The sequence below is a fragment of the Bos indicus genome, chromosome X, assembly GCF_029378745.1.
Source record: "Bos indicus isolate NIAB-ARS_2022 breed Sahiwal x Tharparkar chromosome X, NIAB-ARS_B.indTharparkar_mat_pri_1.0, whole genome shotgun sequence".
Classification (NCBI taxonomy): domain Eukaryota; kingdom Metazoa; phylum Chordata; class Mammalia; order Artiodactyla; family Bovidae; genus Bos; species Bos indicus.
The window spans coordinates 120,466,525-120,490,346 of record NC_091789.1 but is presented as its reverse complement, the minus strand read 5'-3'; the positions used below and the strand labels follow the sequence as shown (position 1 = coordinate 120,490,346).

Genomic DNA, 23,822 nt, shown 5'->3' with positions numbered 1-23,822 from the left:
AAGACTAAATACATGAATATAAATACAAAACACTTAGCATAATGTGCAGCATGAAATAGCTTGTTTGGTCAGGCCACACAAGATTGCTGTTCTCTTGCTCTCTGTACATCCCCTGGCTGACCACTGTGCCTGCTTCACCTCTACCCTACACGCACGACTGACCTTCTTCTGTATTGATACTTGCCCCAGGCCCCAGCTAATGATTGTTCTTACCCTATCTTATCATCTTTGGTGTGCCCCTCTATTTGTTTCCCTGGTAACTAATAATGAACCCACCTGATGTCAATTCCCCTATAACTGGTATTCCCCCTCCCTCTCACAAACCATTGGCCAGAACTTAGTTCCATGACCACATCTAAGTACAATGGAGACTAGGAAATGAAGTTTTTATTTTAGGTGGCCATCTACTCAGCTCAAACTTCTGTTATGATAATAGAAATGGCAAACAGGTATGGGGTGGGGGGAACTACTGGCCTCTCCCATTCTGCTATTCTGGCCATGCGAACATTTATGAGTGCTCTTCTTCCTATATGTATTAATGGAACATACACATTGCCAAGGGAAACTCTCAAGTACAATCCCATTTTACTGAAGGGGAGCAACATTTGCTACCCCCAAAATATGATTATCTTGAGCTAGTTAAGTTCAAGTAGGAAAAGATAGGCGACGCTCTGAAAACAGAGAAGTTACTCTTTTGTAAGAGATATTTACATTTATAAGGGAAATCTTCATTTGTAAGGGTTTTTCCCTCTCTGTACTAGGAAAAGGAAGGTGACTAAAACTTTAGTCTTCTAGTGGAGAAGGCAAAAACTTAGATCTGCCTCACAACCTTACCCATGATTACTGTGCTTTTCCTGGTCATCTCCCGTAACTGGCCTCCCTCTTCCCCCAACATCCTTCTTTTGTCTTTAACTGAAAATGCTGGTGGCATGGACCATTTCAGGGAATTACTCAGTTTTCCTGTGTCTCATCCATATCTACAGGAGGTATCCATATTATTAAACTTCTATTTTTCTCCTGCTAATCTGTCTTTTATTCAGGGAGGTGGATGTTCAGCCAAGCACCTAGAATGAGAGAGGGAAAGTGATTTTTCCTCCCCTAAACTACATACAGCTCAAAATCCAGGACCTCTGAGTGATATGTGACCCCCAATGTCAGGATCGGATGTGTTTCCTTGTGATCCTGAAATCTCTAAAAACTCTATAAAAAATAAGATAGTGATGTGCCCCATCCACACCATCATGGTGGATGGAGTAGGAGCAAGGTGACAAACACAGAAACACCAATGGAAAGGGAGAAGTGGAACCACTCAGCAGTCATCTGTTCATGGCAATTACTGAGTCCTGGTTTGGAAATGCAAAAGCTGCTTGTCCTGGCATTGGATTAAATCACTTAATTAGCTCATCTGATAATCTTTAGCTTTCCTCTCTTAAAGGAACGCCATGTCTGTTTTACTCTATGGCCCTTGTCTTTGTCCTCTGGAAGTTTCATTTCTATTGGTTATTATGGCCACATCTGAAGTGGGTCTTTCTTGGGGATTGTTCAATTTTCACAGCCTGTTTCCTGCTGAGCAGTTTGGGGGTCTTAACACTGCTTGGAGGTAAAGCATGCGTGCTCAGTCACGTCCAACTCTTTGCGACTCCCTGGACCATAGCCTGCCAGGCTCCTCTGTGCACGGGATTTTCCAGGCAAGAATACTGGAGTGGGTTGCCATTTCCTACTCCAGGGGATCTTCCTGATCCAGGGATTGAACCCACATCTCTTGTGTCTCCTGCATTGGCAGGTGGATTCTTTACCACTAGCATCACCTGGGAAGCTTGGAGGTAAAGGGGAGGAGAATTTACCATCCCAAAATATGTCTCTTTGGCATAAGGATTATTTTGAGCTGATTGTTTTCAAGAAACAGCAGATACAGAAACAATTCTGAAAACCAAGTAGAAGTTATTTACCCTTTTTGAAGAGATATTTACATTTATAAGGGAAAGCTCCATTTGTAGGGGTGTCTCCCGTTCCATGGGCTTCCCAGGTGGCAGAGGGGTAAAGAATCTGCCTGCCATGCAGAAGAGGAAAGAGTTGTGGATTCAGTCTCTGGGTCAGGATTATCCCCTGGAGGAAGACACGGCAACCCACTCCAATATTCTTGCATGGAAAATTCCATAGACAGAGAATGCTGGTGGGCTACTGCTTATGGGGTTGCAAAGAGTCAGACACGATGAAGCACGCACACACATACACATACACACACTCCCTCTCTGTACCAGGACAAGGAGAATGATTCTAAATATCTGGGAACTGTAATCAAGGGAGAAGGCAATGACCTACATCTATATGCCCACCATACCTTTATTCACTCTGCTTTGCCTGGTAAGCTCCCCAATCTGACTGCCCCTGCTCTGTCCCCCGTGCACCTGCCCCAGCCCCATCTTCTTTTGTCTTTAGCTTAAGATGGTATTTAAGTGATGGTTCAGGTCATTTGGGGGGAGTTACTGAGTCTTCCTGGGTATCTCAAATGTATACAGGGAAGTACACATGTTGCTAAACTTCCGGTTTTCTCCCATTAACCTGTCTTTTACTACAGGAGGGTCTCAGCCAAGAACCAGAAGGTTAGAGGGAAAATGACTTTTCCTCCCCTACAGTGACTCTTAATAATAAGCATGGTCATTTGCCAGGTTTCTAGTTTCTTTGGCTTTCAAATTCCTGTAACACCTAATAGGCTTCTGTTCTATTTGCTGCTTGTAAATTACACACAGAAGTAAGGAGCTGCTAGACAGCAGAAGTCTGTCTTGACCATGAACTTCTCTGGATGAAGGAGGCAGAAGGAAGTAACAGCCCAGGGATAAATGGGCTCGCAGTCCCCAGGAACTAGACCACGAGGTGCAAGTGCCCAAGGCCCGGTCCTATGACCTGTCATGGCCCTCTGGAGCTGCGCTTCCAATGGATCCAAAGCCATCCTGCCCCGGGCACCCTCCTACAGCTGTCCCAGTTCTGCAGCTTCTCAGCTGAAGATGTGTAGCAATGGGTGGACACCAAAGGGAAATAGTGGTCCCCCCTGCAGCTGGGGGACCCCAGCACTGGCTCTCATCTGGGCCAATCTGGGTCTGGATCTGTTGATACCCTTGGTAACCCCACAGGCTGCACTCTGGATGCTCACTTATAGCACACTGTGGCAGTACTGGCCATCCATCCTGCTCAAAGGCCCGTCCTGCTGGGGAAGATGCATTCACCTCAAATGCATCCACCTCACCTCAGTGCTCCCTGGGGATCATGGTGTCGTCAGTGGCATGCAGCCAAACTGCGAAGTGGCCGTGTTCATTAATGGGCCCTTGGCCCTGGCAGATGAAATACCCTTCTTCCTCTCTGTCAGTGTGGTGATCCTGATTCTAGGGAATGCTAATGCCTTCCTGTTTCCCAAGTATTTCCAGAAGGTGCTGCAGCTATGCCTTATGTCAAAGCCTCTCTCCTTGACTGGTAATGAGTAGACAGTGTCAGAGTGGTCCCAAGCACAGCTCCAGAGGGTAAAGTTTGATCCAACAATAATATATTCACTTTTTTTTAAATGTAAAAAGATAATCAAAACAGAAAAGTTAAAGAAGAAGTAACCACAGCCCAAGATCTCTTCTAGGTAAATTCTCTTAACCATTCCACTCTTCTCTGTGCTGACTCATCTTCCTCTCCTTCAACTTGATGGTTGCTTTCTTAAGCTCTTCTTAATAGGTTTGGGTGGGAAATTGATATCCTTAATACAGTTGTCCCTCAGTACCTTAGGGAGATTGGTTCCAGGATCCCCATGATATGCAAATCTATGGATGTTTACATCCCTTATATAAAATGGCATAGTATTTGCATGTAACCCTTCTTGTCTGGAGAATCCCAGGGACGGGGGAGCCTGGTGGGCTGCCGTCTATGGGGCTGCACAGAGTAGGACATGACTGAAGTGACTTAGCAGAAGCAGCATACACATTCTCTCATATGCTTTAAATCATCTCTAGATTACTTATGATATCTAATATAATGCTAATGCTATGGAAAATAGTTACAAATACAATGTAAAATGCTACATAAATATTTGCCAGTGTCATAAATTCAAATTTTGCTTTTTGAGACTTTCTGGAATTTTTTTTTCCTTGAAAATTTTCTATCCTAGATTGTTTGAATCCATGGATACAGATCCTGCAGATACAGAGAGTTGAGGTATGGTCTTTACCTCTGCTCTGGCTCTCATTTACTGGTTGAGAGGGAAGGTCCTTGGGGAGCCACAGTATTATCTCTGGCCAAGTCTTCCTCTTCAGCAGCCCCTTTAAACAGCTTCACTGTGGAGTTGCAGAAAGCAGTTGACTTTTTCAATTGTGTGGGGCTCTGAAATCACAGGTCACATGCAAAGAATGACTCCTGACCAAGCTAGGTTTTCTTCCATTTTGGGTTGTTGTCTGGCTAGCTCTGACTGGGGTCCATCCCTCTATAGGATGTTGCTAAAAGTAGGAAGAAGCCACAGGCTACTCAGCTTGTAAATCTTTCTTATTTACCCCAATGCTATTGCTTCTGATGCCTGTGAGCTGCTTTCCAAGATCTTGCCAACCTTGGTAAATGCTGTGCCCAGCTAAGATTCTATTTCCTTAAAAGAAAGAGCAAATACATGCCAGGGGAGGACTAGCACTTTCTGCCACAAATACCTATTGATTCAGACAGGTTCTTAATTCCACCCCATAAAGTGAGTCAGCAACTTGCAGAAGGCACAGGGGCCAGCCAAATAGAAAACTGGCAACCATAGATTGCCATATCATATAGTAGCAAAGGATTCACTTTCAAAAAGGAAATAGCTCCTCCCACAAAAAAAAATTGCAGCTAAACTTTTGCTAGTTTTGGTATGATTGGTATAAATGCTCAAATTGTGTCTCATAACTAGCAATGAAACTGACTTTCTGGGCTCTGTCAAAAACTTGACTTTGAAAGTTGAGTAAAACAGCAACACAGTGACTTCAGTAACTGTAAACACGAGAAAAACATGCACCGTTATAAGTTTTTAATATGCTTGCCAGACTGCTGATGTTACTTCCCAAAATCGTCTCATTCTCTTTCAGATATATTTAATGTGAATTTGGAGCTTGGAACATATTCCAAGTACCTGATAATGTTTCCTCCTTTCTTATAAAATAAACCTTTAAGAAGGATGAAAAATTAATGATTGTCACAAAGAGATTTTTCTTTTTCTTCTCAGCACATTCATTTTTATAATATGTTATTTTGTTGTTCGTTTTGTATGCTAAACGTTTTGTATGCTAAATCCCAGATTCCTTTATCTCTTCTAGTACTAAAGATAGCTTCATCAATTTGCACTGTCTAAATACAAATTAAATACCAATTTTATTTGAGAATGGAGACAATGACCATTCTAAAAGGAAGTTCTGGAACAAAGTCAACAGATTTTAAGAAATTTGTATTATTATAGTTATTTATACTGGTATGACATATAAGGGTCTACTTGGTCTATTTTGTTCACTGCTCTATACCTGGTACCTATAACGTTATTTGGTGGACACTGAATAAATTTTTATTTGGTTAATGAATTAATGTATTTTCCTTTTAATAATCCTAAAATATACTAGAATATATTTAACCAAAGTAGTTGCAAGAGAGTTGGATCTTTTCTAGTCTAACGAGGAGAAGGCATGGCGGGATTTTTTAATTCAGACTATTAAAATTCATGAAAGCAGTCACACTGGGTAAAAAGACTTAACCTCACTTTAATGTCTCTGAATATTCAACCAAGAGAGAGGACTAAGGATACAAACTGTGGAAACACAATTATGTGATACAGCGTCTCAGTTCTGTATCTCTGGTGGGAGATAATGGCTGAGAAGACACCAGCCCAAATGACTGGCAACATTAATATGACAATTAACATTTGAATGCTCTTCATATAGTCTCCTGGTCTCACAACAAATTAGAGAAGTGCTTTCTATTACTATTCTATCCGTATTTACACATGTGGAAAATGAGCTTCACACAGGAGAATAACTTGCCTGAAGTCCCATAATGGCTCATGATTGGTAGAGCCAAGATCCAAAGGTCTTTAACAACCAAGTGCATGTTTGATAAAATTCATGCTTTTGCTCCACTGGCATGCAGCTACTCTGTGGTTCTCTCTTTGCCCCTCACCCACTTCTGCAGCATACCTCCCTTTCTTCTTATTAAGAATATTGTATTAATGTTGTAATGTCATTATATGCTCTAAGTTAATAAAGGGTTGCTTTCCTCTTAGTGTCCAAAATGATACATATTTTGGAGTATTTGCCGAGTCTTCAAGAAGGAAATAATGATGGGAGCCAAAGTCCCAGAATTCCCCACAAGCAATCTGCCATGATACACATTTCTGGGAAAGCTGTTTAGTAGGAACACTGTATTACAGACTGAAGGTTTGTCTCCCTCTTTACTGCTGGTACTATTTTTCTCCCTGAAATTTACTTTAACATTAATATAATTGAGCTTCCCTGGTAGCTCAGCGGTAAAGAACCTGCCTGACAATGCAGGAGATGTGAGTTCTATCCCTGAGTCAGGAAGATCCCCTGGAGAAGGAAATGACAACTCACTCCAGTATTTCTGCATGGGAAATCCTGTGAACAGAGGAACCTGGTGGGCTACAGTCCATGAGGAAGCAAAAGAATCAGTATGACTTAGCAACTAAACAACAATTAATATAACCACTGTAGCTTTATTTTGATAAGTATTATTTTGATATGGTATATATTTCTCTATTCTTTGCTTACATTTTTAACTTATTTGCATCTTTAAATCCAGTCAGTCCTAAAGGAAATCAACCCTGAATATTCTTTTGAAGGACTGATGCTGAAGCTGAAGCTCCAATACTTTGGCTATCAGATGTGAAGAGCTGACTCATTAGAAAACACCCTGATCCTGGGAAAGATGGAGGGCAGGAGAAGGGACGACAGAGGATGAGATGGCTGGATGGCATCATCAACTCGATGGACATGAGTTTGAGCAAGCTCGAGGAGTTTGTGACGGACAGGGAAGCCTGCTGTGCTGCAGTCCATGGGGTCGCAGAGTCAGACATGACTGAGTGACTGAACAGCAACAAAAATAATCTTTAAATCCAAACTGGGGTTTTGAAGGCCACATATTTTGATCCTGCTTTTGCATCCAATCTGATGATCTCAAAAGTTGTTAGAAGTTCTACACATGCTTATTTTCTATTTCAAGCATTTAAAAATTCTTTACTGTGTTTGTGTGCCTAAGTATATATTTTATAAAGGGACACACACAGACACACACATATATATTAAGAGTGTGATCAAAAATCTTTTTAGTAATAGGGTAAACAATCAAAAATTTATGGAGGGACTTCCCTGGTGGTCTAGAGGTTAAGAATCTACCTGCCAATGTAGGGAACATGGATTCCATCCCTGGTCCGGGAAGATCCCACATGCCATGGAGGAACTAAGCCCGCACACTACAATTACTGAGCTACCCTCTAGAGCCCGTGAGAAGCCGCCGCAATGAGAAGCCTGAGCACCATAATGAAGAGTAGCCCCTGCTGGCCACAACTAGAGAAAGCCTGTGCACTACAACAAAGACCCAGTGCAACCAAAAATAAATTTTAAAAATTAAATGTTAAAAAAAAATAATTCATGGAAGCCATGGCTTTAAAGGCAATGTGAACAAGTGACCCATTTCGAGTGCACAGAAACAGAACTGGAGGGTGAGGCAGGGTCTACACAGCATATAGCTGTAATTGAATGGCACTCTTTGGATCAAGCCTGTGAATGATGCTCCCCAGAATTGTGCTAAGCTATGGATCCATTTACCTTCCCTGGTGGCTCAGAGGTTAAAGCGTCTGCCTGCAATGCAGGTGACCTGGGTTCGATTCTTGTGTTGGGAAGATCCCCTGGAGAAGGAAATAGCAACCCACTCCAGTTTTCTTGCCTGGAGAATCCCATGGACGGAGGAGCCTGGTGGGCTACAGTCCACGGGGTCGCAAAGAGTCGGACACGACTGAGCGACTTCACTCACTCACTTTATGGATCCATTTGGAGGGAAGAATTAGAGTCACACATGAAAAACGCTGTGAGGGATCTGTTTCAAAGTGGACACAGGCGAAGCAACCTGTCCCAATTCACATCATTGTGCATATAGAGGAAGAAAACTAATTTTCCCTCTAGTCTTCCAGGTTCTTGTCTGAGAATCCCCCTGTAAATAAAAGAGTAACAGGAGAAAAACAAACATAAATTTAGTAACATATTTTCCTCCTGTATACATGGGAGAGACCTAGGAAAAGTGAGTAACTCCCTGAAATGGCTTAAGCCACCACCTTAAATACCATATCCAAGTCAAGAGAAAGGAAGATGTTGGGGGGACGGGAGGGCAGCCAGTTATGAGAGGCTATCTAGAATCAAGGGTAAGGAATCAAGGATAAGGTTGTTCTGCAGATTTAAGCCCCTGCCTTCTCCATTGATGACAGGTTCTAGAGACTTCAAAGTCATTTTCCTCTTTCTGAAGCAAAGAAAAAGGAGCCCTGACAAATGGAGATTTCCTTTATACATGTAAATGTTTCTTACAAAAGTACATCTTCTTTGTTTTCAGAGATTCTCTTGTCTGAAGTCTCAAAAATAATCAGCTCAACAATTTGCAGACCCCTTCACTAAGGATGCAGATTGCATTCAGCTCAGCTCTGTAAATGGTGTGAATATTTTTAAGGGCTCCCAGGTTAGTCCTATTCTGCAGCTTCAGGTAAAAGGAAGAATCGCTGAGAATCAGTTTTCTTCTAAGGGGATGGGGACTTCCCAAGGTTCTGAGCTGGGGAAAGACACATTCGGACTTGCTTTTAAAAGCACCTGGTGGAAAAGAGATGGGCAGGAAGGAGACGCCAGAGGAGGTGGCTGCGACCACCTAGGCATGGGCCAGTTTGGACTGGTTGGTGGAGCTGGGCTGGAGAGAACTGGTTGGATCCAGGTATGTTCTCACCAGCCACTATTTAAGTCAGGTGGTGAGAGATAAAGGACTGAACCTAGAATTTGCCTGAGCAGCTATAAGCCTGTTTTTCCCTTTGAGATAAAGGGCACAGGACACAGAGCTTGGCAGATGGGAGCAGGAACCTAGTTTTGGACATCTTCAGTTTGAAGTCTAAGTCAAAAGCTGAATAGCCAGGTGAGAATGAGAACTGAGGCCATACATCTAGAAAGGTAACCTTTACAGGATTCCTTAGACGAAATAATGTTCATACTGACCCTAACCTCTGCTGATAGTCATGTTTTTTACCCCAGAATAAAGGAAGTTTATGAAATGAGAAAAAATAATAATAATCAGCCCCCCAAAATCAGTATGCCAAAGAGGCATATATTGGGGTGGCAAATTCTGTTTCCTTTAATCCGTGAATCCAAAAAAATTGTCCAGGGACTTCACTGGCTGTCCAGTGGTTAGGACTCTGAGCTTCCACTGCAGGGGGCATGGGTTTGTGCGTGTCATGCAGCCAAAAGTAAAAAACAACACCCAAAAGCCAAAACCAGAAAGCTGTCCAGTGGAGGAAGATGTGTATGCTGGGCAGAGTACTAGAAGGCACCAGACAGAAAAGATCCATAAACCCACATGGGGTCCCTTTGAGGTCTGAATACTAAGCTGTGTGCATGCAGGATTTAAATATATAGTGTGTCAAGAAGTTGTGAAGGCAAAAGTTTAAAGTATTGCCTCTGAAAAGGAGACAGTCTATAAAAGCTAAAGCTTATAAAACACACTCTCCAAATAGTTTACTTGGGTAAAAAGGGACATTCTGTTGAAAAATATTGGTAATCACCTATTTTAAAATGATAGTTTTAAAGACTAAATGTGTGTATAGACTCACTAAAGCTTATCTGATTCAATATCAGGCTTCTTGAATTTACTTTGTGAACTTTTTCCAAAACCAATCTAAAGCTTGGTATTTTGCAAGTTGGGGATTGAAGGTACGAATTTCCTTCAGCCCTTGTAAGGAAGCACTTTTGAATTCATTTCGCTGACATGAGATTGCTCTCCCCAAAGCAATTTTGGAGGGAACATTAAGTGCTATAGAACTGGAACTGGAGAAATGTGCCCCAGAAAATGTTTTTAATCAGGGCTGTGTGGGAGCCTATTTAATCACTGGACAATGGAAGACGTTAAAGGAACAATACTTTGTTTAAGGGACTTACTGACTAAGAGGTTCATTTAAACTAGGTCCTCTCTTCTCTGGCTTCTCATTTTGGAACTGTTTGGCTAGGATTGAACTCAATCTTTCTGGTAGCTTCATCTTCATCCTTTGACCTATAAATGGAAATTCACATGTTTCGGTTTTTGTCTTTGCAAATTATACTTGTCTCTGACAATTCCCTTTGCATTTGAGAAAAGCCAGAGTGGTGCTGGATATTTTCATTCATATTCTCTCTGGTATCAAATGTCACAGCTGGGTTGCATGAAGGTTTATTTGTATTATAACAGCATTTCCTTCAGATCTCAGGGGGCCTCTATCTCTAAAATCACTTGTCTACATGAACTTCAGGGAGAATTACTTGACCTTTCTAAAAGTAAACTTTCCAACTGAATATCTCCCTCTGGATCTAGGTTCAGACGTCGGTTTTGTGTGTGCCCTGAGTTTTTAGATTAATGTAGATTCTTACTTTTAAAGTAATACACTGTTCCTTTGATTGCCCAAACAGAGAGAACTTTTGTTAATTATGGGCATGAGTAAAGTCTAAATATTATGGTGAGATAATTTACTGACAGCATAATGTATGTTCTTCCTCCCCTCATTCCAGACGATTAGTCAATTCTTTTTATGCTCCTTCTCAAACTTGTATTTGTAGACTGAAATAGGGGGACCGACTCTCTCAGTTTGTCCAGGACTTGCTTAGAGGGAGTTGCTGGCATGTGAAACTTCAGTACAAAAAGTGGGAAAGTCCCAAGCAAGCTGGGACAAGTTGGTCACCCCAGGCAAACGTTAGTACAAGATACCTCCTGTCCCAGAATTTTTTCTAAACCCCAAGTTCACTGAAGAGAAGTGGCCTTGAGGGGCCAGAGAGAGTGGGATACCATGTTAATGTAACCTTTTAATTGAAATATAACATATATAATGTGCAAATCATAAGTGTGTAGCTATATAAAATTTCACCAAGTGAACACATACATGTAACTAGTATCCAGATCAAGAAAGGGAATATGTTCAGGGTTCCAGAAGCCCTCTTGCGCATTCTTTCCCTTGAATAACCACATGAGCGAGGAAAACTAAATTTCCCTTTACCCTTCTGAGCTCTTGGCTGAGACTGTCAGTAATAAGAGACAGATTAATGGGAGGGAAAAAAACAGTTTATTTATATATATTTCTTCTGTGTACATGGGAGAGACCCAGGGAAACTGAGTAAAGCTATCCAGCATGGCCTAAGACACCACTTTAAATACCATTTTCAGGAGGGGGTAAGTGCTAGTGGTAAAGAACCTACCTGCCAATGCAGAAGATGTAAGAGACTTGGATTCGACCCCAGGGTCGAGAAGATCCCCTGGAGGAGGGCACAGCAACTCACTCCAGTATTCTTTCCTGGAGAATCCCATGGACAGAGGAGCCTGGTGGGCTACAGTCCATGGGGTCACAACTGAAGCAACTGAACATGTATGCAAGGAGACCAGTTCTGGAAGGTTACCAGAAAAACACAGAATGCTGTTCATGCCTTCTCCACAATGAGAGTTCCTTGTGATTTACAGTTATCCTCTTCTTCCTGGTACAGAGAGAGACACCCTTAAAATGGATATTAACCTTAGGAATGCAAATTTTCCTCACAAAAGAGTAAATTCTACTCTGATTTTAGAGCTCCTCTTATGTCGTCTGTGCTGTCGCTTCAGTCTTGTCTGACGCTGTGATTCTATGGACCGTAGCCTGCCAGGCTTCTCTGTCCATGGGATTCTCCAGGCAAGAATACTGGAGTGGGTTGCTGTTGCCTTCTTCAGGGGATCTTCCCAGCCCAGGGATCAAACCTGCATCTCTTACGTCTCCTGCATTGGGAAACAGGTTCTTTACCACTAGCGCCACCTAGGAAGCCCTCTCGTTTGTCTACTTTTTCTCAAAAATATGTCAACTCAAAATAATCTTTATGCTAAAGAGGCATATTTAGGGGTAGCATGTTCTGCTCTCCTTCAACTAGTATCCTTAAATACTTTAGTTTGACCTGTTTTTAAAATTTATATAAATGAAACCATACAGTTTTGACTTGCTAGGGAGGAAGAAATTTTTCTTTACAATTCCAAGTTCTTCTGGCTGGTCTAAAAGTCAAATTGACAAGAAACAGATTAACAGGAGACAATAAAACACAAATTTATTAAAGGTAGACATGGGAGAGACCCCGGAATACTGAATAACTCACCAAGATGGCCAAAGCCCTCACCTTAAATACCATCTACAGCTAAACACAAAAGAGGATGACTGAGGGTGGGAGAGTCAGTTATGGGAGGTTCCCTGGAAGGTCCCCTTCACAGTAAACAAGGGTGATTGTGGTGCACATTTAAGTCCCTGCCTTCTCCATAGATAGGTTTCTAGATTTTTGGTCATCCTTCTCTTCCAAGTACAGAGATGGAAGCTTTCTATGCCTGCTGTTTCTCAGAAAATAATAGTTTAACACATATTGACTAGGGGATTTTTATAGAAACTAATGCCTGTGGCCAGTGATTTGTTATGTAAGTGAATACTGAAACACTTTGGTCAATAACTTTTGGGTAACAAAAGACATGATAATATATCTCTGGTCAATAAGTTGTTAATTAATATGCCAAAGAGACATATTTTACGGTGACAAATTCTACTCGCCTAAATGTTCTTGTTTCTAGTTTCTCTCATTTAACATTGTGAAATTCATTCATACTGTTGTGTGGCATGTCGATTTGTTCACTCTTGGGGCTGTATAATACCCCACTGTGTGACTATACCACAATTTTGGGGCTATTATGGACAGTGTTACTATGAATACTTTTGTTGCTAAGGAGAGAAAGGGAGCAGTGATTTGGCAAAATCTCAGGGAGGCAGCAACATTCAAAGAGGTTGGTGCAAGGTGGACATAGCCATGGCAGGTGTGGTTCATACCTCTGCAAATTCTGTGACACACAGGGCATAAGAGCAAAGGGCTGGAGACTCCCCTGATGGTCCAGTGGCTGAGACTCCATGCTCCCAATGCAAGGTGCCCAGGTTCAATCCCTAGTCAGAAGACTAGTTCTTATATGCCACAACTAAGAGTTTGAATTCCTCAAGTCAAGATCCCACATGGTGGCAACTAAAACCTGGAGAAATCAAATAAATAAATAAATAAATATATATATATATATATGACTCACTGGAAAAGACCCTGATACTGGAAAAGACTGAAGGCAAAAGGAGAAGAGGGTAGCAGAGGATGAGATGGTTAGATAGCATCACCAACTCAATGGACATGAATCTGAGCAAACTCTGGGAGATAGTGAAGGACAGAAGAGCATAGTGTGCTTCAGTCCATGGGGTTGCAAAGAATTGGACACAACTTACATATATATTCTATGTATTTACACACACACACACACACACACACACACACACACACACATAAAGCTATTTAACAAAAGCATTTATAAAAACAGCAAAGGACTGTTGTATCTCAGAACAGATCAGTCGCTCAGTCGTGTCTGACTCTTTGCGACCCCATGAATCGCAGCACACCAGGCCTCCCTGTCCATTACCAACTCCCGGAGTTCACTCAGACTCACGTCCATCGAGTCAGTGATACCATCCAGCCATCTCATCCTCTGTCGTCCCCTTCTCCTCCTGCCCCCAATCCCTCCCAGCATCAGAGTCTTTTCCAATGAGTCAACTCTTCGCATGAGGTGGCCAAAGTACTGGAGTTTCAGCTTTAGCATCATTCCTTCCAAAGAAATCCCAGGGCTGATCTTCTTCAGAATGCACTGGTTGGATCTCCTTGCAGTCCAAGGGACTCTCAAGAGTCTTCTCCAACACCACAGTTCAAAAGCATCAATTCTTTGGCACTCAGCCTTCTTCACAGTCCAACTCTCACATCCATACATGACCACTGGAAAAACCATAGCCTTGACTAGACGGACCTTTGTTGGCAAAGTAATGTCTCTGCTTTTGAATATGCTATCTAGGTTGGTCATAACTTTCCTTCCAAGGAGTAAGCGTCTTTTAATTTCATGGCTGCAGTCACCATCTGTAGTGATTTTGGAGCCCAGAAAAATAAAGTCTGACACTGTTTCCACTGTTTCCCCATCTATTTCCATGAAGCGGTGGGACCGGATGCCATGATCTTCGTTTTCTGAATGTTGAGCTTTAAGCCAACTTTTTCACTCTCCACTTTCACTTTCATCAAGAGGCTTTTGAGTTTCTCTTCACTTTCTGCCATAAGGGTGGTGTTATCTGCATATCTGAGGTTATTGATATTTATCCCGGCAATCTTGATTCCAGCTTGTGTTTCTTCCAGTCCAGCATTTCTCATGATGTACTCTGCATAGAAGTTAAATAAACAGGGTGACAATATACAGCCTTGACATACTCCTTTTCCTATTTGGAACCAGTCTGTTGTTCCATGTCCAGTTCTAACTGTTGCTTCCTGACCTGCATACAAATTTCTCAAGAGGCAGATCAGGTGGTCTGGTATTCCCATCTCTTTCAGAATTTTCCACAGATTATTGTGATCCACACAGTCAAAGGCTTTGGCATAGTCAATAAAGTAGAAATAGATGTTTTTCTGGAACTCTCTTGCTTTTTCTATGATCCAGCGGATGTTGGCAATTTGATCTCTGGTTCCTCTGCCTTTTCTAAAACCAGCTTGAACATCAGGAAGTTCACGGTTCACCTATTGCTGAAGCCTGGCTTGGAGAATTTTGAGCATTACTTTACTAGCGTGTGAGATGAGTGCAGTTGTGCGGTAGTTTGAGCATTCTTTGGAATTGCCTTTCTTTGGGACTGGAATGAAAACTGACCTTTTCCAGTCCTGTGGCCACTGCTGAGTTTTCCAAATTTGCTGGCATATTGAGTGCAGCACTTTCACAGCATCATCTTTCAGGATTTGGAATAGTTCAACTGGAATTCCCTCACCTCCACTAGCTTTGTTCGTACTGATGCTTTCTAAGGCCCACTTGACTTCACATTCCAGGATGTCTGGCTCTAGGTCAGTGATCACACCATTGTGATTATCTGGGTCATGAAGATCTTTTTTGTACAGTTCTTCTGTGTATTCTTGCCATCTCTTCTTAATATCTTCTGCTTCTGTTAGGTCCATACCATTTCTGTCCTTCGTCAAGCTCATCTTTGCATGAAATGTTCCTTTGGTATCTCTGATTTTCCTGAAGAGATCCCTAGTCTTTCCCATTCTGTTGTTTTCCTCTATTTCTTTGCATTGATCGCTGAAAAAGGCTTTCTTATCTCTTCTTGCTATTCTTTGGAACTCTGCATTCAGATGTTTATATCTTTCCTTTTCTCCTTTGCTTTTCACTTCTCTTCTTTTCACAGCTATTTGTAAGGCCTCCCCAGACAGCCATTTTGCTTTTTTGCATTTCTTTTCTATGGGAATGGTCTTGATCCCTGTCTCCTGTACAATGTTATGAACCTCATTCCCGAGTTCACCAGGCACTCTATCTATCAGATCTAGGCCCTTAAATCTATTTCTCACTTCCACTGTATAATCATAAGGGATTTGATTTAGGTCATACCTGAATGGTCTAGTGGTTTTCCCTACTTTCTTCAATTTGAGTCTGAATTTGGCAATAAGGGGTTCATGGTCTGAGCCACAGTCAGCTTCTGGTCTTGTTTTTGCTGACTGTATAGAGCTTCTCCATCTTTGGCTGCAAAGAATATAATCAATCTGATTTCGGTGTTGACCATCTGGTGATGTCCATGTATAGAGTCTTCTCTTGTGTTGTTGGAAGAGGGTGTTTGTTATGACCAGTGTATTTTCTTGGCAAAACTCTATTAGTCTTTGCCCTGCTTCATTCTGTATTCCAAGCCCAAATTTGCCTGTTACTCCAAGTGTTTCTTGACTTCCTACTTTTGCATTCCAGTCCCCTATAATGAAAAGGATATCTTTTTTGGGTGTTAGTTCTAAAAGGTCTTGTAGGTCTTCATAGAACCGTTCAACTTCAGCTTCTTCAGCATTACTGGTTGGGGCATAGACTTGGATTACTGGGATATTGAATGGTTTGCCTTGGAAACGAACAGAGATCATTCTGTCATTTTTGAGATTGCATCCAAGTACTGCATTTCAGACTCTTTTGTTGACCATGATGGCCACTCCATTTCTTCTGAGGGATTCCTGCCTGCAGTAGTAGATATAATGGTCATCTGAGTTAAATTTACCCATTCCAGTCCATTTGAGTTCGCTGATTCCTAGAATGTCGACATTCACTCTTGCCATCTCTTGTTTGACCACTTCCAATTTGCCTTGATTCATGGACCTGACATTCCAGGTCCCTATGAAGTATTGCTCTTTATAGCATCAGACCTTGCTTCTATCACCAGTCACATCCACAGCTGGATATTGTTTTTGCTTTGGCTCCATCCCTTCATTCTTTCTGGAGTTATTTCTCCACTGATCTCCAGTAGCATATTGGGCACCTACTGACTTGGGGAGTTTCTCTTTCAGTATCCTATCATTTTGCCTTTTCATACTGTTCATGGGGTTCTCAAGGCAAGAATACTGAAGTGGTTTGCCATTCCCTTCTCCAGTGGACCACATTCTGTCAAATCTCTCCACCATGACCCGCCCGTCTTGGGTTGCCCCACGGGCATGACTTAGTTTCATTGAGTTAGACAAGGCTGTGGTCCTAGTGTGATTAGACTGACTAGTTTTCTGTGAGTATGGTTTCAGTGTGTTTGCCCTCTGATGCCCTCTTACAACACCTACCGTCTTACTTGGGTTTCTCTTACCTTGGGCATGGGGTGTCTCTTCACGGCTGCTCCAGCAAAGCACAGCCATTGCTCCTTACCTTGGATGAGGGGTATCTCCTCACCGCCACTCTTCCTGACCTTCAAAGTGGGATAGCTCCTCTAGGCCCTCCTGCGCCCGCGCAGCCAGGCTCCGGGTAACTCAAGGGTAACTCAGTCTATGACTACAGAAGAATCAGCTCTCATGAAATGAAGATTAGAATCAGCTAATTCCTACTTGGAATTAGCCAGACTGCAAGGTTAAAGATACAGTCTGAGAGATTGCCAATTCTGCCCAAGAACTCTGACACTAACTACAAGTGCAGAAGTTTTTCCTTTTCCTGTTTTTGCAGTTTTACTGAGCTCTAATTAACACACAATACTGTATAATTTTAAGATGTACAGCATACTGACTTGACATATATATACTGCAAAATGATCACTGCAATGTTTAATTAACTTCCATCACCTCATATAGTTACCAAAAAACAATTTTCTTTTTTGAAATATAAACTTTTAGGATCTACTACTCTCTTTCAGGTAAGTCTCTCAGTCATGTCCATCTCTTTGTGATCCCATGGACTGCAGCATGCCAGGCTTCCCTGTTCATCACCAAAGTTCAGAGCTTGCTGTAACCCATGTCCATCGAGTCAGTGATGCCATTCGAACATCTCATTCTCTGTCGTCTCCTCCTCCTGCCTTCAAACGTTCCCAGCATCAGGGTCTTTTCACATGAGTCAGTTCTTCACATCAGGTGGCCAAAATATTGGAGTTTCAGCTTCAGCATCAGTCCTTCCAATGAATATTCAGGACTGATTTCCTTTAGGATGGACTGGCTGGATCTCCTTGCAGTTCAAGGGACTCTCAAGAGTCTTCTCCAACACCACAGTTCAAAAGCATCAATTCTTTGGTGCTCAGCTTTCTTTATGGTCCAGCTCCCACATCCATACATGACTACTGGAAAAACTATAGCTTTGACTAGATGGACTTTTGTCAGCAAAGTAATGTCTCAGCTTTTTAATATGTTGTCTACATTGGTCATAGCTTTTCTTCTAGGAGCAAGCATCTTTTAATTTCATGGCTGCAGTCACCATCTGCAGTGATTTTGGCGCCCAAAAATCAAGTCTGACACTGTTTCCATTGTTTCCCCATCTATTTACCATCAAGTGATGGGACCAGATTGTCATGATCTTAGTTTTCTGAATGTTGAGCTTTAAGCCAACTTTTTCACTTTCCTCTTTCACTTTCATCAAGAGGCTCTTCAGTTCCTCTTTGCTTTCTGCCATAAGGGTGGTGTCATCTGCATGTCTGAGGTTATTGATATTTCTCCCAGCAATCTTGATTCCAGCTTGTAGTAACTTTCAAATTTATCATAAAACAGTGTTAACTATCATGTTTTACATTACACCCCTGATACAGATTCTCCCCAACTTAAAATGAAGTTGCCTTGCCTTTCTAAGTTGCTTCAGTCATATCCAACTTTTTGTGATCCTATGGACTGTAACCCACCGGGCTCTTCTGTCCATGGGATTTCCCAGGCAAGAATACTGGAGTGGTTTGCCATTTCTTCCTCCAGGGGATCTTCCCAACTCAGGGATTTACCCGGCATCTCTTACGTCTCCTGTATTGGTGGGTTCTTTACCATTAGCACTACCTGGGAAGCCCACAATGAGGTTATGTCCAGAAAAACCCACTGCAAGTTGAAAACACTGAAAGTTGAAAATACGCTTAGGACTTCCCTGGTGGTACAGTGGTTAGGAATTCAGCTACCAATGCAGAGGACAGAGTTTCAATCCCTGCTCTGGGAAGATCCCACATGCAACTAAGCCTCAGCACCACAACTATTGAACCTATGCCCTAGAGCCAGGGAACTGCAACTACTGAGCCCTTGTGCCACGACTACTGAAGCTGGTGTACCCTAGAGCTCATGCTCCTTAAGATGAGAAGCCACCACAATAAGCAGCCCTCACACTGCAACTAGAGAGTAACTCCTATTTGCCACAACTATAGAAAGCCCATGTAGCAATGAAGACACAGCATAACCATAAATAAATTAAAAAAAATAAAATGCACATAATACACCTAACCTATTGAATATCACACTGGCATCTAACCTACCTTAAAGGTGCTCAGAGCATTTAACAGTAGCTTACACTTAGGCAAAATCATCTAACTCGAAGCCTATTTAATAATCTCATGTAATTTATCGAATACTCTACTGAAAGTGGGACTTCCTTTGTGGCTCAGCTGGTAAAGAAACTGCCTGCAATGCCGGAGACCTGGGTTCGATCCCTGGGTTGGGAAGATGCCCTGGAAAACAGAAAGGCTACCCACTCCAGTATTCTGGCCTGGAGAATTCCATGGACTATAAAGTCCATGGGGTCACAAAGAGTCTCACACTACTGAGTAACATTCACTTTCACTTTTCACTTTCACTCAGTTCAGTTCAGTTCAGTCGCTCAGTCATGTCCGACTCTTTGCGACCCCATGAATCGCAGCATGCCAGGCCTCCCTGTCCATTACCAACTCCCAGAGTTCAGTCAGACTCACGTCCATTGAGTCAGTGATGCCATCCAGCCACCTCATCCTCTGTCGTCCCCTTCTCCTCCTGCCCCCAATCCCTCCCAGCATCAGAGTCTTTTCCAATGAGTCAACTCTTCGCATGAAGTGGCCAAAGTACTGGAGTTTCAGCTTTAGCATCATTCCTTCCAAAGAAATCCCAGGGCTGATCTTCTTCAGAATGCACTGGTTGGATCTCCTTGCAGTCCAAGGGACTCTCAAGAGTCTTCTCCAACACCACAGTTCAAAAGCATCAATTCTTCGGCACTCAGCCTTCTTCACAGTCCAACTCTCACATCCATACATGACCACGGGAAAAACCATAGCCTAGACTAGATGGACCTTTGTTGGCAAAGTAATGTCTCTGCTTTTGAATATGCTGTCTAGGTTGGTCATAACTTTCCTTCCAAGGAGTAAGCATCTTTTAATTTCATGGCTGCAGTCACCATCTGCACTGATGTTGGAACTCAGAAAAATAAAGTCTGACACTGTTTCCACTGTTTCCCCATCTATTTGCCATGAAGTGATGGGACCGGATGCCATGATCTTTGTTTTCTGAATGTTGAGCTTTAAGCCAACTTTTTGACTCTCCACTTTCACTTTCATCAAGAGGCTTTTTAGTTCCTCTTCATTTTCTGCCATAAGGGTGGTGTCATCTGCATATCTGAGGTTATTGATATTTATCCCGGCAATCTTGATTCCAGCTTTCACTACTGAAAGTGAAAAACACAATGGCTACACAGGCACAGAATGATTGTTAGTGCTCTCCTGGTTTATTCTCATGATCATGTGGCTGACTGGGAGCCGTGGATCACTTCTACTGGTGCCCAGCAACATGAGAGAACATTGTTGCACATATCCCTAATCTGGGAATAAAATCAAAATTTAAAATGCAAAATATAGTTTCTGTGGAATGTTTATCACTTTCACACCATTGTAAAGTAAAAAAAAAAAATGGTTAGCTGAATCATCATAAGTCAGAGACTCTCTGTGCTTGTTTATCTTAAAACTGGAAGTTTGTGACTTTTGGCCATCTTTATCCAGTTCTCCCATCTCCCACTCCCATTTTTCTTTAAAAAAAAAAAAGAATTTATTTATTTTTGGCTGTGCTGGGTCTTCATTGTTGCCAAAATATTGGAGTTTCAGCATCAGCATCAGTTCTTCCAATGAATAGTCAGGACTGATTTCCTTGAGGATGGACTGGTTGGATCTCCTTGCAGTCCAAGGGACTCTCAAGAGTCTTCTCCAACACCACAGTTCAAAAGCATCAATTCTTCGGTGCTCAGCTTTCTTCACAGTCCAACTCTCACATCCATACATGACTACTGGAAAAAGCATAGCCTCGACTAGACGGACCTTTGTTGGCAAAGTAATATCTCTGCTTTCCTTCCAAGGAGTAAGCGTCTTTTAATTTCATGTCTGCAATAACCATCTACAGTGATTTTGGACCCCCCAAAAATCAAGTCTGTCACTGTTTCCACTGTTTCTCCATCTATTTACCATGAAGTGATGGGTTCGGATGCCATGATCTTAGTTTTCTGAATGTTGAGTTTTAAGCCAACTTTTTCACTCTCCTCTTTCACTTTCATCAAGAGGCTTTTGAGTTCCTCTTCACTTTCTGCCATAAGGGTGGTGTCATCTGCATATCTGAGGTTATTGATATTTCTCCTGGAAATCTTGATTCCAGCTTGTGCTTCACCCAGTCCAGCGTTTCTCATGATGTACCCTGCATATAAGTTAAATAAGCAGGGTGACAATATACAGCTTTGACGTACTCCTTTTCCTATTTGGAACCAGTCTGTTGTTCCATGTCCAGTTCTAACTGTTGCTTCCTGACCTGCATACAGATTTCTTATGAGGCAGGTTAGGTGGTCTGGTATTCCCATCTCTTTCAGAATTTTCCACAGATTATTGTGATCCACACAGTCAAAGGCTTTGGCATAGTCAATAAAGCAGAAATAGATGTTTTTCTGGAACTCTCTTGCTTTTTCCATGATCCAGCAGATGTTAATTTGATCTCTGGTTCCTCTGCCTTTTCTAAATCCAGCTTGAACGTCTGGAAGTTCACGGTTCATGTATTGTTGAAGCCTGGCTTGGAGAATTTTGACGTTAATTTACTAGCGTGTGAGATGAGTACAATTGTGTGGTGTTTGAGCATTCTTTGGCATTGCCTTTCTTTGGGAATGGAATGAAAACTGACCTTTTCCAGTCCTGTGGCCACTGCTGGGTTTTCCAAATTTGCTGACATGTTGAGTGCAGTACTTTCACAGCATCATCTTTCAGGATTTGAAATAGCTCAACTGGCATTCCATCACTTCCACTAGCTTTGTGTGTAGTGATGCTTCCTAAGGCCCACTTGACTTCACATTCCAGGATGTCTGGCTCTAGGTGAGTGATCACATCATCATGGCTATCTGGGTCATGAAGAACTGTTTTGTACAGTTCTCCTGTGTATTCTTGACACCTCTTCTTAATATTGTCTGCTTCTGTTAGGTCTATACCATTTCTGTCCTTTATTGAGCCCATCTTTGCATGAAATGTTTCCTTGGTATCTCTAATTTTCTTGAAGAGATCTCTAGTTGGTCCCACCCTAAGTCATTAACATAAAATACTAGCTGTGGTCCAAGGAGATCACTGTGCATAAAAACACACTCCTATCACAAGGAAATTTCCCAGTGTTCAATAGTTAACTTCAAGAGCCAGGACAAAGACCTGACCACTCATTTGGAAAGATCAAATTCCTTACTGCAAAGGACTTTCCCCCCTTTCTCTGTAAGACTCTTGGATTCTGATGTAATGGCAAAAGGGGAGTTGCCCCAGTAATGCTTGAGATTACCTGCCCTGTGTGAATGGAAACAAAACAGAATTTAAGGTGATTTAAAGACAACAACCAGGGCTTCCCTGGTGGCTCAGTCAGTAAAGAGTCTGCCTGCAATGCAGGAGATGTGCGTTCAATTCCTAGGTCAGGAAGATTCCCTGGAGAAGAGAATGGCAACCCACTCCAGTATCCTTGCCTGGAGTATCCCATGAACAGAGGAGCCTGGCAGGCTATATTCCATGGGTCCACAAGAGTTGGACGCAACTGAGGAATTAAACCTACCTATAGACAACGAAGCAGTGCCATATTTCCTATAGCAGAATAGTATTTTGCAATTTAAAGCAATGTGATTTTCTTTATTAGTAATTTCTTTATAACCTCACATCACTTCCCTTATTAACAGGTGCAGAAAGAGAGAAAAAAATCATTTACTTTTGTGCTACAAAAATATGCTTTTGAAGCTCTCTGCAGAACTGATATAAATTTATGAGAGAAAAGATTCTGGATCCAAGGAGCCCGAGTGGTTTGGGTATCAAAAGCCAAGGCCCCAAAGGCTTCAGGGTAGACACAGAAATATGTAGGAAACCAGATCAATCAGAATCACCTGAAGCTATATAAAGGCTTCCCAGGACTAGAAGAGAGGAGAGTCAGAGGGGAAAAAGAAACTCATAAATGTGCTCCTGAGAAGGGGTTCTATACTCTGCCCGTACTGTGTCCACCCCCACCTAGGGAAAGGGAATGAAGGACATTCTACAGTCCAATGAAAGACAGAGACACAGTCCCACTCTCAGTGCCCCATCCATCACCTTCCCATCCTAATCATTTCACTGTGTTCTTTCTGACTTCCACTGGTCAGCAGCTGTATCTCTATGTCTAAAGGTTTTGTTCTGGTTTTTTCTTTTTCCTGGAACTAGTCTGCTTGGTGCAGCAGGGCAGAAGTGCCAAGGAATGAACTCACTGCCAACAGCCCTCAGCCAAAACTCTCATTGAAATTATTATCCCTCATTATAAGTCATATCTCATTATTAATACTCCAGCTCTTGCTTCCCTTGGGTGGGATAATTCAGAGCTGTGTATTTGATACCATTTCTCCAGAGTTGCCCCATAAAGTTAAGTTAATGTTCAGGTACCCATCATAGTAGTTGGTTTAAAAATCCACCTCATCTAACTTGCCTGATGGTCCACTGGTTAAAAGTCTGTGCTTCCAATGCAGGAGGTATGTGTTCAATCCCTGATCAGGGAACTAAGATCCCACATACCTCACCTCAGCCAAAAAGTGGTGGGAAAAAATAGGACCTTATCTGCCTTGCCTTCTCTGCATCAACATCCCTACCCCCAAGTGATTTCTTTTTTTTTTTTAAAGAAAACCACATATTTTTATTTATGTTGAATCCTAAATAAAATCAGAGTAAACAGAATCCAGCAGCACATTAGAGGAGTAAAAATTTTTCTATGGCGAGATGGAGATGAGCATTAAAATTGTTTAAAATTTTAAAACTTTTAAAGACAATTCACCATATTAGCATATCTCACTAG

General features: G+C 42.1%; 1 pseudogene; it reads left to right on the top strand.

The window, feature by feature from the left end:
• The first annotated feature begins 1,220 nt into the window (after positions 1–1,220).
• Positions 1,221–3,519, top strand: LOC139181576 (tRNA 2'-phosphotransferase 1 pseudogene; annotated as a pseudogene).
• Positions 3,520–23,822: the final 20,303 nt, after the last annotated feature.